General features: G+C 44.8%; 1 protein-coding gene across 30 annotated transcripts in view; it reads left to right on the top strand.

Annotated features, from left to right (window-relative positions):
- The window catches only part of CNIH3 (cornichon family AMPA receptor auxiliary protein 3), a 182,288-nt gene that overhangs the window by 85,796 nt on the left and 80,772 nt on the right, over positions 1-15,720 (top strand). For 2 of the 30 annotated variants that reach the window (XM_045165750.1, XM_045165748.1), the window contains exon 3: positions 12,880-13,277. The exons of the other annotated variants lie outside the window; for them this stretch is intronic. The gene's annotated coding sequence lies outside the window, so the exon portion shown is untranslated. The remainder of the gene's footprint in view (positions 1-12,879; positions 13,278-15,720) is intronic. 30 annotated transcript variants of the gene reach the window in all.

Raw genomic sequence — 15,720 nt, 5'->3', positions numbered from 1 at the left:
ACATCCCACGTAATTCTCTGCAGAAATCAACTGGGTGTCCTACAGTTTAACTCAGTTCTAACACTGACTGCCTGGAATAGTATCAGATCCCGCAGGTTCAAGGCTCAGTCCCCCAAGATGAGGTTCCCTGGTGGCTCAGATGGTAAAGAATCTGCCTGCCAATGCAGGAGATGCAGGAGATGTGGATTTGATCCCTGGGTTGGGAAGATCCCCTGGAGAAGGAAATGGCAACCCTCTCCAGTATCCTTGCCTGAGAAATCCCATGGACAGAGGAGTCTGGCAGGCTACAGTCCATGGAGTTGCAAAGAGTCAGACACAGTGACTTAGCGACCAAACAACAACCCACAAGACGGTTGCCATTTCAGATGCCAACTGCAAGTAGTGGTCCCCAGTTTATATGTAAATTACCTCCCACTTGGCTACAAACTGGAGGCTCCCATGACCCCGTGCCCCTCAGGTTTGATTAATTGCCCCAGCAGCTCACAGAACTCAGGGAAACACTTCTTTTATTTACCAGGTTATTAAAAAACATGATAAAGGATATAGATGAACAGTCAGATAAAGAGATACAGAAGTCAGGCTCTGGGAGGGCCCCAAGCACAGGTGCTTCTGTCCGTGTGGAGCTGGGGTGCATCACTTTCCCAGTGTGGATGTCTTCACTAATCTGTGAGCTCTCCAAACCCTGTACTCTTCGGATCTTATGGAAGCTTCCTCACATAGGCATCATTAATCATTTACTCATTCGCAGCCTGCCGGGGTCCAGCCCCGGCTGATCCAGGGTATTCGAAGCGGGGACGGCGTCGGCGACTTATTTATTTATAAATATTTATCAAAGATTTAAAGAATAATAGAATGAGGATAGCTCAGTGAGGAAATTCAGTGGAGAAAAGCGGCTGAAATAAGGATAGCTCAGTAGGAAAATTCAGTGGAGAAAAGAAGCTGAGTGGCTTGGTTTACGCGGAAAATCAATATAACCCGTGACACCAGGTTAGCTCTGACCACGGAGGCCGCAGGCGCCCTCTCGAATAGCGGAAGGTGCCCCACCTTAGACACCTTCTCGAGTGGGTCTTAGAAGCCCAGGCAAATAAATGGTCGCAGAGGACATCCGCGCTCCAGATGGACGCTCAGCTGGAATTTGGGAGAGAGAGTGACATGGGGAGACCAAGTTTCAGTGAACAAGGCCCGCACTTTATTTTCCAAAGTAGTTTTTATACCTTAAGGTATGCATAGAGGATAATGGGGGAAGGGGTAGAGTCATGCAGCAAGCCAGGCTTTCTTCCTGCAAACTTATCATATGCAAAAGTTCAGGTGATTGACATCATCTTCTGGCCCGGAGGCCTGTTAACATTTTAAGAAACTTATCTTTCTCTAAAGGTGATTATTCCAAAGTCAGGCGCCAGCCTTCCAAAAAGCATTGGACAAAGCGGCATTTTACATTTCTATACACCCATTATATCAATCAATACACTGCCAAGGACACAGTAGGTAAGGAGTATGGAGACTTAGCAGCAAACATTGGCCCAACAAGTGAAAAACCCTTCACCAATACAATTTCTAATCAATCTTTTAACTACTCAAAGGAATCTGTGTTTAGGCAGTTTAGAACATCTCCTGCCTCTCACAGTTGGGAGGCTCTGAACAATCACATGTGGCCGGAAAAACCCATTCAGGCAGGCTAGAGGATTTCCAAAGGAGTTTGTAGGTTGAAATACTGTCACATCCAAGAATTATTAACTGGAGCTGTAAGCTAACTCTTTTTTCAGAGAGAGGTAGTGGGAGACAGCCCCCCGTAAAGTCAGAGGTGTAGGTGAAAGCACAAAGCAGAAAGTAGGCAGACTCTGGTTTTGGGGGTAGATGCTCGAGAATTTCCAGGGGGACTCCTGAGGCTCGATCCCGCCTTTGCGTATGCCGAGCCTCCTTCCTCATGACCTTTGTCATGGGCGGAGTGCCTCACGCTGGCTCCCGGCAGTGATAGAATTCCAGTTGAGCTATTACAGATCCTCACTCAATATGCAATATGCCGGCTCCCAGCATCCCCTCACTCCTCTCTGCAGAATGAGAAGCTGAAAGTTCCAAGCTTCTAATCATGACCTGGTCTTTCTGGTGGCCAGTCCCCATCCAGGAGACCACCCAGAATTTCCTCAATAGAATGAAAGTTGCTCCCAGTCACTTTGGAATTTATAAGAGTTTTAGGAGCTCTGTGCCAGGAACAGGGGCAGAGACCAATATATTTACTTTCTATTATCTCACAGCAGTGAAGAACAGAACAGCATCTCTTCTCACAGAGCAGTTCATCCTGAAATCCCAGAGGCACTCATAACCAATGGGGTTCTTTGCATGAGTTCTTTCTGTATGTGGGATGTGCGGAGGCTCACTGTTGAAATCAAAGCTATGTTTTCAAATTAGGGTTTATAGATCTAAACTACTGTTAAAGGGGACTTCGCTGGCAGTCCAATGATTAAGACTTTGTGCTTCCATTACAAGAGGTGAGGGTTCAATCCCTAGTTGGGGAACTAAGGTCCCACATGCCGCTTGGTGTGGCCAAAAAATGAAACCAATATTAAAAATAAATAACTTTGTTAAGGTTGTTTGTATTCACAAAGAGGGGCTTCCCATCCTCGGTGATGCTAGTGGTAAAGAATCTGCCTGCCAGTGCAGGAGACATGAGAGACACCGGTTCGATCCTGTAATATAGGAGAACTGGGTTTGATCCCTGTGTCGGGAAGATACCCTGGAGAAGGGCTTGGCAGCCCACTTCAGTATTCTTGCCTGGAGAATCCCATGGCCAGAGGAGCCTGGCAGGCTACAGTCCATAGGGTTGCAAAGAATTGGACATGACTGAAGCAACTTAGCACACACACACACACATTCACAAAGAGATTTATAGGTTTTTTCCATTCTCTCAGCACCATGGAATGGTATCTACAGGTAAGAGTTAAAGACAGTGATAAAGTTGAGGACCATGTCTGTAGTTCCTGAGGAGGCTAATATGCTGGGCTTTTCTTGTATGAGGGATGCTGCAGGTACATGATGTGATAACATTTTCCAAGTCTCACACAGCACGTTAGAGCAGAGAGAAAGGTAGTTTTCAAGTGGTTCTGGCCATGCTATTCTCATTTTGACTTAGCAGATCAAGGGCGTGGCTTGTGTTTTGACAATGTCCCTATAAAAAGCCGACATGCTTACTGTTCCTATCCAATGTTCAGAAATGCTATCTGCCCCCATGTGCTGGTTTGGCATACAAGGAAACTGAGGCACGATCAGGCAAAGAGATTACCCAACATCATAGTCAAGAGCAAAGCCCGGACCCAAACTCAAGTTCCTGACTCCCACACAGGAAGATAGCCTTTCCCTGAGCTTGGGCTGTTTACCTTGTATGTGCCTGCAGGTAGTGAGGGTGGGGAGGTGGGATATTGATACACCCTTGCTGTGAGGTTATCCACCCACTTTCTCCCCTGCTCTGGAAGGAGTGCCAGCAGAGGCATGGCCTGGGCATTTTGGTTTCATTCCCACTTGATACGGTAGTTGCTATTCTTCCATTGAATTATTTCAATTATTAAATGTATAGTGCCTGGCTCTTAAGACTTCTCAAGGCAGATGGTGCTGCTTTGAAAGCCTTAATAAATAAAGTGTTTAGGTATTCCTCTGGTGGGGAAGTCTCTCTGCAGGGGAAGATCATTCCGGCAGGCAGTTGCTACCTGAGGTGTTGTTGCAAGCCCTTGGAGGTTTCCACAGAGAGTTATGGCTAAGCCTTCCTTCGCCGAACTCATTCATGGGTGTGTGTAGTTATGGAGGGAATGACTCCCAGAAAATGGCTTTCCAAGGAAAGAGTCTGCCCATTAGGTGCACTACGGAGGCTGAGTTGAGGGCATTTGATCAATTTTTTCTTCATGATTGATTCCACATTTGGTTTTGAGGACTTGATTGTTAAAGCCTAACATTCTAGTCCTGGTACAAATCCTTCTAGATTGGGGAAGGAATTCTGCTTTTGTTTTTTTTTTAATTGAGGTATCACTGACTTACAATATTGTGTTAGTTTCAGGTGTACAGCAAAGTGATTCAGTTATATATATATATATTAATTTTATGTATATATATTAAAGAGTATATATATTCTTTTTCCTTATAGATTATTACAAAATATTGAGTGTAAGTATCCTGTGCTATACAGTAGATCCTTGTTGGTTATTACTTTATATATAGTAGTGTGTATATGATAGTCCCAAACTCCAATTTTATCCCTCCCACCTCCTTTCCTCTTTGGTAACCATAAGTTTATTTTCTATGTCTATGGGTCTATTTATGTTTTGTGTATAAATTCATTTGTATTTTTTTTTTTAGATTCCATATATAAACAATATCATATGGTATTTGTTTTTGGCTTACTTTACTTAGTAGGACAATTTCTAGGTCCATCTATGTTGCTGCAAATGACATTATTTCATTCTCTTTTTAATGGATGAGTACTATTCCATATTATTCATATATATATTATAATGTGTGTGTGTGTGTGTGTGTGCATGTGCATTTGTGGCTGCTCAGTCACTTCAGTTGTGTCTCTGTATCCCCATGGACTTCAGCCCACCAGGCTCCCCTGTCTGTGGGATTCTACAGGGAAGAATACTGGAGTGGGTTACCATGCCCTTCTTAATATGTACATATGTATGTGTGTGTGTATCTATCTATCTATATACCACATCTTTATTCATCGGTCAATGGACGTTTATTTAGGTTGATCCCACCTTTTGGCTATGGTAGGTAGTGCTGCAGTGAACAATGGGATGCATGTATCTTTTCAAATTATGGTTTTCTCTGGATATATGCCCAGGAGTGGGATTGCAGGATCACCTGATAGCTCTATTTTCAGGTTTTTAAGGAACCTCCATACTGTTCTCCATTGGTGGCTGCACCGATTTACATTAGACTGGGAAAGGAATTCTAAAGTCCCAAGGATGTTCCTCTCTGGGCTATTCTTGGGATATACAAATATTTGCATAGTCATTTTCATCTGACTTGCATATGATTTACATATGCCTTCTGAGACAAGTCTCATCCAGGCAGTTTGCAAGTTGAAATTTAATCTCTTCAAGTTAGGGTTGCCCTTCCCGGATTTCTCTCATCTCCTATTATGTCGCATGGAGTTGCTATTCCACTCCTGTCATTGAGTCCAAGGACAATGTCCTATTGTCTATCTGCTGCTCCAGGGACAATGTTTTTTCTTCTGTCTTCAGCTCCAAGCATAATGCCTCACAGAGTAGGGGCTCATTAAATATTCAGTGAATGAACTAATAACTCTGATCCCTTTTAGTTGACTCTCCATAGCCTAGTCACTGGGCTTTCCTGGTAGCTCAGTGGTAAAGGATTCGCCTGCCAATGAAGGAGATGTGGGTTTGATCCCTGAGTCGGGAAGATCCCCTGGAGATGGAAATGGCAACCTGCTCCAGTATTCTTGCCTGGGAAATCCCATGGACAGAGGAGCCTGGTAGGCTACAGTCCATAGGGTCACAAAGAGTCAGACGTGACTTAACAACAAGTGAAGTCACTGGTGTTGGAGGACAGGAAAGGACTAACTAGAGAACTAAAATCTCATAAAGAAAATGGAAAATAACATAAGAGTCTATCTTTGTGTCTTAGGGACAAGGAAGAACTTCTTTTTTAAAAAACTTCAAAAAATATAAAACATAAAGGGAAAATTTGATTTCCACTCAAAGAAGGATACTACAGTTAATAGGTGATGGATGAGAGGAGGTATTCAATATGTCTAAAACTGAAAGAAGATTCACATCTACAGCACAGTAGCAACAAGTTCGAATCAAAAAGAAAAATAGCAACAACCACATAGAAAAATGGGCCTAGCAGCTAAGCAGGCAATTTACAGAAAAGAAATATAAAAGGCTCTCCATTATATGGAGAGAGGCTCTATCTGGAGAAAGCAAGTTAAAACAACAAAAAGATCACTTAAGACCTATTAGACTTCAAAAGGGGGAAAGCTGGATGCTGCTAAGTGTTGGCAGGCAGGTAGAATGAAGAGTCCTTAGCACCCCACAGGGGAGTGCAGCCCCTTAGAAGGGTGGTGGAGGAGTGCGTGCGTGTTTAGTTGCTTCATTTGTGTGTGACTTTTTGCGATCCTGTGGACTGCAGCCCCTTAGTACTTAGTTCTATTAAAAAAAAAAAAAAACAAACCATAAACCTCATGGCGCAGCAGTCCCATTCCTAGGTATAAAGCTAGAGGAAATGTCAGACCAGTCCCTAAGGGAACATGCATGGGGATTTTGGAGCATTATTCAATGTGCAAAGGTCATTAGTCTGTGTGTCTCCCTGGGAGCACAGATAGACAAACTGTAGAGGCTATACCTGTGGAGCCCTGTAGCTACTTTGCTAAATGCAAGAGGTAAGCAAGAGAATGAGATACAGTTAGGTACATTAAAAATGTGCGCACACAGGGGACTTCCTTGTTGGCACAGTGGATGAGAGTCTGCGTGCCACTGTAAGAGATGTAGGTTCGATGATTTCTGGTCCAGGAAGATCCCACATGCTGTGAAGCAATAAGCCCATGCACCACAACTACTGAGCCAAGCTCTGGAGCCTGGAAATTGCAGCAGCTTAGCCAGTGTGCTGTAACTACTGAAGCCTGAGTGCCTAGAGCCCATGCTCCACAACAAGAGAAGCCACTGCAATGAGAAGCCCTTAGATCACAACGAAGAGTAGACCCAGCTCACCACAACTAGAGAAAATCCTGTGCAGCACTGAAGACCCAGCACACATGCAAACACACACACACACATATGTACACAAACATATGCACATTTTGTAAGAATATAACAAAGAGAAAGATACCCATTAAACATAAACTGATCATCACCTCTAATGGAAGGAAAGGCTAATGGGAGAAAAGGAAACGAATAGATAAATTAGTAAAGTAAGAGAGGGCCTTGCTCAGATCCGTGATGACAGTGTGTTATGAACCAAGGAGTGTGGTTAATTCACCGTCTGCTTCTGAGGATCTCAAGCCAAAAGAAGCAACCCACCACCACCAACTTAGAAAACTTTAAGTTCTGTCCTAGAGCTTGGGGTCTTGCATCCCTTTATATATATCCCACCTTTAATTTGATTAAAGAGTTCACACTCACATTTGGAAAAGTCAATGTTTTGCTTAATAGGCTGTTGTGCCCAGAGGCTGTTGCTTTTTCGAAGTTAACATGAGAATGAATAAATTTAGTGCTAAAGAAAAAATTATTCTGGCACTTGTTAAAGTGGTAAGGGAGGCTTAATCAGGGCTATTGCAATAAGGGAGATAGAGTGGGCTCAATTATGAATACAAGGACAATAGAGATTTTTAAAAATATTTATTTTAGTTTTGGCTGTGTTGGGTTTTAGTTGTGGCACATGGGATCTTTTATTGTGGTGGGTGAGTTTCTCTCTAGCTGTGGCTCACAGGCTTGGTAGCTGTGGTGCAGACTTAGATACCCCGTGGCAGGTGAGATCTTAGTTCCCTGAGCAGGGGTGGAACCCACATGCCCTGTTTTGCAAGGTGAATTCTTTTTAAAAAAAACTAATTAAATTCATTGATTTTTAATTGAAAGATAATTGTTTTACAGTATTGTGTGGGTTTCTGCCAAATGTCAGCATGAGTCAGGCAAAGCAAATTCTTAGCCCCTGGACCATCAGGGAAATCCCTGACGATGGGGATTTGTAGCCAATAAGCATGGTAAAGGCGTTGGTGATGAAAAATCACTAAGATGAGACCTTATGGGTGGGTGGACAGGTTTACTAAACTGACTTACTAGCATTCTTACTGAAGACAGGCCAGGGTGATCAGATATCTAGAGTAGGGATTCTCTCAACCAACTTAGCAAAACTAGACTTGGTAAGGATAGACACAGAGCCCAGGACTGAAGCCTAGCTGAGAAGAGGACTCAGAAGCGCCTGACTAAAATTTGGTCAAGGAGACCTTGGTCAAGTGACCTTGGTCACTGGGAGAGCCCTGTGCCTTGTGTGCCTTCCTTTTTATGGTATCTCCAACTCCTACCATGGTGCCTGGCAAATGGTAGATCCTAGTAAGTATTTATAAGAATGAATAGTGATGGACTTCCCTGCTGGCTGGGTGGTGAAGAATCTGCCTGCCAATGCAGGAGATGCAGGTTCCATCCTTGGGTTGGGAAGATCCCCTGGAGAAGGAAGTGGCAACCCACTCCAGTATTCTTGCCTAGAGAATCCCATGGACAGAGGAGCCTGGTGGGCTACAGTCCATGGGGTCGCAATGAGTTGGATATGATTTAGCTACTAAACAACAACAACTGTGATAAGGATGGATCTTCCTGGAAGATTCTCTGGGGTGTTAGAGCCTCCCTGATGCATGTTCACACTTACCCTTGGACATGTGCTCCCCCAGAACTGGGCCCGATGGTTGTGGGGCACTGCAGACCTGGGGGCTGGAGGGGGCACTTGCTTGCCCCAAGAAACAGAGGACATTGGAACCAGAAGGGAGGAGCAATTCCAAGAGCTGTGTGGGAAGCTGATGGCCAAGACCCCGAAAGGTGTCTGGAAGGTCACCAAACCCTTCAAGCCAGAAATTGCTCCTGAAATCTCAAGTTTGAGAACCAAGGATGCCAGAGCAAGCGCAAGCATGGTAGGAGAAAGGGGGAACCTGAGGCTGCCAACAGTTACTTAGACTCTGTGGTTCCCAACTTGCATCACATAGCAGGTTATGGTACTGTGGGTGCTGGCTGGGTTAGGGGCTGAGTGGAACAGGGGCCTGTGGCCTGCTTGAGTGAGACAAGGAAGACCTCAGAATGCTGCCTGCTGCTGCCTTCCTGTTACCGAAGAGCTTGTACTGCTTGCTGTGTGACACGCCAGTAAATTGAAAGACAAGTCTTTGGGAAAAGGGATAGCGACTTTATTTGAAAAGCCAGAAGATGGAGAAGATGTTGGACTAGTGTCCCAAAGAATCATCTTTTTTTTCCCTTAGATTTGTTTTTGATGTGGACCATTTTAAAAGTCTTTATTGAATTTATTACAATATTGTTTCCATTTTATGTTTTGGTTTTTTTGGCCACAAGGCATATGGGATCTTAGCTCCCCAACCAGGGATTGAACCCACAGCCCCTGCATTGAAAGGTGAAGTCTTAACCAATAGACCATCAGGGAAGACCCCCAAAGAATCATCTTACCCAAGTTAGAATCCAAGCTTTCTTTTATACTAGAGGAGGAGAGGGTATGGTTGGCTATCGCAGACTTCTTTGTGTCAGAATCTTTTGTTCTTGAAACTGTCCCTGTAGGTGTTTATAAAGATCATGACTTTCCGGTAAACCTCCAACAAGACAAATGATATTCTCTGTTCTGCAACTTTTTATCTCTGTGTGAATGGAAAAGTGTTATGCCTCTGAAGGTCGGAGCCTTGAGAATGGGCTGTCCTGTACATCCCAGGCTACATGCAGCATTTTTGTAGTGAAAGCAGAGTGGAATACAAAGATTAAAGTAAGAGAAACATTCAGAATGGAGTGGGATTTGTTCTTCCCTGTTCCACTCTCACCCTTCCCTCACTGCGTGTGTTCTTCAGAGGGGCTGCTTCGCCCACCCCAAGTTAGCAGAATGTGGGGGCCTTCTCCTGACCTTCTCCCTTGTGGAATATCCCCTGGCTGCAGCTGTGCCTGCCTGGTCTCCTGTTCTCTTGGCTCCCATGCCAGACATACCTGGCTGTGGGGCATCTTTGTTTTTTGTTAATTAGATGAGCACCAGGGAAACAATGTCAAAACCAACTGTGTCTGCAAATTCTGGCACAGGCAATGGCAAATAGGCTATGTCCTTGTGTTCCCCAAGTTGTACTCGTCATTTGGGTCCAGGGGTTGGTCTGGGGGCTGATGTCTGCTTTCGCAGCTGACGTGCTGATCCCAGCCTCCTTCCCAGTATACCAGTGCTCAGTCTCCCACCGGGGACAGGATGGGCCCTGCCACTTTCTCATCCATGTGTAGCCTCAGAGTGGTTCCACACCTACCTACATCCTCCTCCCCTAAAGTGGCTGGGTTTTTCTGGATCCAGACTGTGATGTTAATAACTGTGCTCAAGGCCAGGGAAGTGGAGTCCTAGCATCTGCATGCTGGTAATAACTACAGTAATAAAAATAACAATATTTACTCTTGCCACTAGGCATTGTGCCCAGTGCTTTTATGGACATTATTTCCATTAGTCCTCACAGCCACAATAGGAAGTGGGAACCATTACTGTCCCGTCTTTATATTTGAGGACACTGTGGTTGGAAAGGTTAAACAGTTTGCCTGCAGTCTCACGAATAGATGAGGTGGAGTTTGGATTTGAACTGAGACTTTCTGACTCACAGGCATAGGCTTAACCATTCTACCATGTGGCGCCTTCTCTGTAACGGCAGTTCACTCCTCATCCAGCCCCATCTTTATCTCTCCTGCTCTGATGCTGTGATCTGTGGCACCTCATTTCACACTCATGGCACCGTGTAGAGGTAGGGATGGTTATTATTTCCATTTTCTGAATAAGGAAACCACAGTCTGGAGAAGTGAAGTGAGATTTGCCCAAGGTCACACAGCTAGTCCTTGCAGGGTCAAGACCCACCGAGCCCTCCTCCAGGTGTGGGCTTCTTGCCTCTAAAGAGACAGCAGGAGGCGTGGAGTCAATGGTGGCTCACTTAGCGATGGAGGGGAGGGGGCTGTGGGGCCGGCAGAAGTGGACCCATGAGTGTGGAGCTGACACTGCTTTCTTCCTGGGGGCTCAGGTGTGGCTTAGCAAACTGTTGCCCATAGCCATTTAGAATCCATGAATAGAAACTTTAGGATGCTTCAGCTGCTCCAGCGTCAGACATAAAACCAGCACTAAACTGAAGCCATCTGGTTTACAACCAGTAAAGCTGTTCCCATCCCCCTTCTCTCTCCCATCCAGTTGAACTCCTGACTCTCAAAAATGGCCCCAAGGCTTGGGCAGTGGTTTGAAGGAATTACTCCTGTTGGGACAAGACATGGAGAAGAAGTTAAAAAAAAAAAAAACTGACTTCTTTCTAAATTAGAAGTATATTCTGAGCATGACTTTAGGGAACTTACAAGGCGTGTGGTGAGTGTAAATGCCTGTTTCCCCAGGGAAGGTATATATTTTGGGTTGGAAATACTTCTGTTGGCTTCTTTCACACTAACCAACTTTCACTGATAGCACCCCATGCCCTTCTCTTCTGGTAAACATCTTAGGTCACAGCAGCAACAATTTCAGATATTGCAAGTGGAGTGTATTGGTTTCCCAGGGTTGCCTTAACTAATTGCTACAAACCCGGTGACTCAGTAGGAATTTATTCTTTCACAGTTCAGGAGTCTGAAAGTCTAAAGTCAGGGCATGTCCCTGCTCCCTCTGACAGCTCTAGGCAAGATCCTTCCCTGTGACTTCCAGCTTCTGCCGGCTTCTGATCATCCCTCGTGCTCCTTGGTTTGTAGCTGCATCATCCCCAGCCCCCATTTCTGTGTGGCCTTTTCTGTGTCTTATAAGGATGCTGTCACTGGGTTTAGGGCGTCTAATCTAGTATGACCTCATTTTAACTGATTATTTCTGCAGCAACTCTATTTTCAAATAAGGCCCCAGGGACTTCCCTGATGGTCCAGTGGTTAAGAAAATCTCTTCCAATGCAGGGGACGTGTGTTCGATCCCTGGTTGGGGAACTAAGATCCCCCATGCCACGGGGCAACTAAGCCCGAACGCCACAACTACTGAGCCCATGTGCTGCAGCTACAGAAGCCCACAGGCCACAGCAAGGATGCAGCCCGGCCAAAATTAAAAAAAACACAAACAAAAACGAAATAAGGCCACATTCTGAGGTTCAGCCCACAACATGGAGAAATCAAAAAAGAAGGTCTGCCCAGGTGGCCCTACTGCAGACAAGAGTCTGAACACATACCTGGGTGAAAGAACTGTCCCTGTTGATAGATGGGTCAGTAGACAGAACTTCTGGGGGGCTCAGGCCATGTGCCCTCCTGTTAGAAAACTTTGAACAGCTCTTTTTGTCCAGTCACTCTCCGGGTCAGGTTAACCCAAAGTCACCCTCTGGCTTTCTAGGTCTGACTAGCCAGGATTCCTGGTCTTTCCTCACACTGCCTCTGAGCACTGACTTTACATTTGAGTGATTGAATGGCCTCGCAGGAAGGACCAGAAGATCATCAGCTTGCCCCCTGCTCCCCAGTGTGCACACATGGCACCGCTTTCACACACTGACCTGTCTTGTCTCATCCCTCTTGGTCACACCCCTTTGTTGGATTGTGAACCACAAGCGGCCAAGGCACTCAGTTCTGAGAGTCACGTAGAGGCCACATCACCAACGGAGCAGTTGGGCTGAACGGGGTCTCTCCTCTCAGGTCTGCTTTGAGGAGTGGGTTATTTGAGTCCCACACAGGTAGGATTCTTGGTCAGTCCTGCTCTGGGCCCCATCTGCTCCTGCTGTCTCTCTCAGTCACTGGGCTTTACCTGCTGTGGCCTTTCTGCCCCTCACCCATGATGACCTTGTTCCCTGCTGGAGCCTCTGCAGCATAATAACTTCCTTCTCCTGGAACTTTCTCTGTCTGGTTCCTGATCACTCAGTCTCTCAGCTGAGATGGTACCTCCTCCAAGAGGCCTTCCTTGACCACCCCACCCTCCGAGTTTTATGTCTCCATATCACCTTGTTCTTTCTTCACACAGCCTGGCATTTTCAGATTTTTGTTTGTTTGTTTGTTTGTTTATTTGTTGATTCTGTCTTCTGCCCTTGTCTGTGATGACAGAGACCTTGTCTTCTGGTTCACTGCTATATCCTAGAGCCAAGACCAGTGTCAGGGACATCATGGGTGCTTAGTGAAGAGTCTTTGGGGCATCTTCAGTAACCCAATACTTTCTTTTTAGGATTTCAAGTCACAGAGAGACAACCACATGGAGTATGTAGACAACTGCATGGTGCTGCATGGAGCATCAGCTGATCAGGATTCAGAAACTGGGTCCTGGCGTGGGCTGTGGCTAGCCCACTGTGCTGTGGCCTCCGCTTCATTCAGATGCTCTGCCTGGGGCTTGGTTTCCCCAACTCTACACTAGGGGCACATCCTCATCCAGTGCACGGAGTCCTTGTGCAGATGAAACGGTGCCGGGAAATAATGGGACATAAATGTGCGACTGTGAGGCTTCAGCCCGCGAAGATCTTTCAGAAGCCAGAGGACACCGTGGAAGGAACACAGAGGAGAGAATGTTCCATAGAAAAGAGGCTTCTCCAAACGTGAAACTCTCTGACAGGGCAGCCCTGGGGACTTGTAAGCTAATGGGGGTGGAATTTTCTCCATTCTTACTCTTCCAGGAAGGTTTTTGCCATAGTAGAGTATAGTTATTTTTAGCAAAATAACTGTTTCAGACAAGCAAAGTAACTTTTAATCTCCTAATTATAAATTTAGGGTGGGCCTAAAGAAAGAAGGCTTCCTGAGATGCTTAGTAGAGGACTTTTGTAATTTCCTGCCTCCTGAAGTGGCTTCCCAGGTGGCTCAGCAGTAAAGAATCCTCCTGCCCATTCAGGAGTTGTGAGTTCAATCCCTGGGTTGGGAAGATCCCCTGGAGAAGGATGTGGCAACCCACTCCAGTAGTCTTGCCTGGAAATTTCCATGGACAGAGGAGCCTGGTGGGCTACAGTCCATAGGGTCACTGAAGAGTTGGACATGACTTAGTGACTGAACAATGACAACAGCCCCTTGAGGTGGGGCCAGGCTTCACCCCACGTGGGGATGTGGACTGATGGAATGGAGGCTATCTAGAGTTAGGGCCAACCCATGCCTGACTACAGGAGGGGCTCTAGTCCATAGTGAGGCCCCTCACAGAGTGAATTTTTGAATTTTTTGAAGCATAGTTGATTTACAATGTTGTGTTAGTTTCTGGTATTGGTATGCAGCAAAGTGATTTTATATATATTTACTTTTTCAGATTATTTTCCAGTATAGATTATTAAAAGATATTGAATTTAATTGTGCTATACAGTAGGCTCTTTATCTATTTTACATATAGTAGTGTGTATATATATTAATCCCAAACTCCTAATTTATCCTCCCTCTTCCCCTTTAGTAACCATAAATTTGTTTTCTATGTGAGTCTATTTCAGTTTTATTGTTGTTCAGTAGCTCAGTCGTATCCAACTGTTTTGCTACCCCATGAACTGCATCACGCCAGGCTTCCCTATCCTTCACCACCACCTGGATTTTGCTCAAACTCATGTCCATTGAGTTGGTGATGCCATCCAACCATCTCATCCTCTGTCACCCTCTTCTGCCCTCAATCTTTCCCAGCTTTAGTGTCTTTCCCAAAGAGTTGGCTCTTTGCATCAGGTGGCCAAAGTATTGGAGCTCCAGCTTCAGCAGCAGTTCTTCCAGTGAATATTCAGAGTTGGTTTCCTTTCAGATTGACTGGTTTGATCTCCTTGCTGCTCAAGGGACTCTCAAGAGTCTTCTCTCGCACCGCAACTCGAAATCATCAGTTCTTACACACACACACACACACACACACACACACACTACATTTTCTTTATCCATTCATCTGTTGATGGACATTAAGGTTGCTTTATTGTCTTGGCTACTATAAATAGTGCTGCTATGAACATTGGAGCTCATGTATCTTTTCAAATGGGAGTTTTTGCCTTTCCCAGATATATGTCCAGTAGTGGGATTGCAGGATCAAATGGTAGTTCTGTTTTTCCTTTTTAAAGGAAATTCCATACTGTTTTCCATAGTGGCTGCACCAATTTACATTCCCACCCACAGTGTAGGAGGGTTCCCTTTTCTTCACATCCTCTCCAGCAGTTAAACACTTTTTAATGATGGCTATTCTGACTGGTATGAGTTATGATTTTGATTTGCTTTTCCCTAGTGATTAGTGATGTTGAGCATCTTTTCATGTGTCTGTTCACCATCTGTATATCTTCTTTGGAGAAATGTCTGTTTGGGTCTTCTGCCCATTTTTTGATTTTTTTTGTGTTGAGCTGTATCAGCTCTTTGTATATTTTGGAAATTAATCCCTTGCTGGTTACATCATTTGCAAATATTTTCTCTCAATCAGTGGGTTGTCTTTTCATTTTGCTGATGGTTTCCTTTGCTGTGCTAAAGCTTTTAAGTTTGATTTGATTAGGTCTCTCTCTCTCTTTTTTTTAAATTTCTTTTGCCTTAGGAGACTCTTCTAAGAAAACATTGCTATGGTTTATTTCAGAGAATGTTTTGTGTATGTTCTCTTCTAGGAATTTTATGGTGGCAGGTCTTATGTGATTGACCATAGGCGTGAGGATTTATTTCTGAGCTCTCTATTCTGTTCCATGGACCCATGAGTCTGTTTTTGTGCCAGTACCATGCTGTTTTGATGATTGTAGCTTTGTAGTATTATCTGAAGCCTGGGTGGGTTATGTTTCTAGCTTTGTTCTTTTTCCTCAAGATTGCTTTGACAATTCTGGGTCTTTAGTGCTTCCATAAATTTTAGGATTATTTGTTGTAGTTCTCTGAAAAATGTCATGGGTTGTTTGATAGGGATCACATTAAATCAGTAGATTGCTTTGGCTAGTATGGCCATTTTAACAATATTAATTCTTCCAAAGGTCTGTAAATTGTTGAGTCATTATCCTGGGCCCTGATGGTGCTGGGAAGAGCCGGAGGGTTTGGGTCAGGACCTTTGGGAATGAGTTAGCTTAAGCCTAGTGGTGGCAAGGACAGAGCTCTAGGTTCACAGAGA

This window comes from Bubalus bubalis, chromosome 5 (genome assembly GCF_019923935.1).
Source record: "Bubalus bubalis isolate 160015118507 breed Murrah chromosome 5, NDDB_SH_1, whole genome shotgun sequence".
Classification (NCBI taxonomy): Eukaryota; Metazoa; Chordata; class Mammalia; order Artiodactyla; family Bovidae; genus Bubalus; species Bubalus bubalis.
Note: the sequence above shows the minus strand (reverse complement) of the source record. Positions and strands in the feature narration are given on the sequence as shown.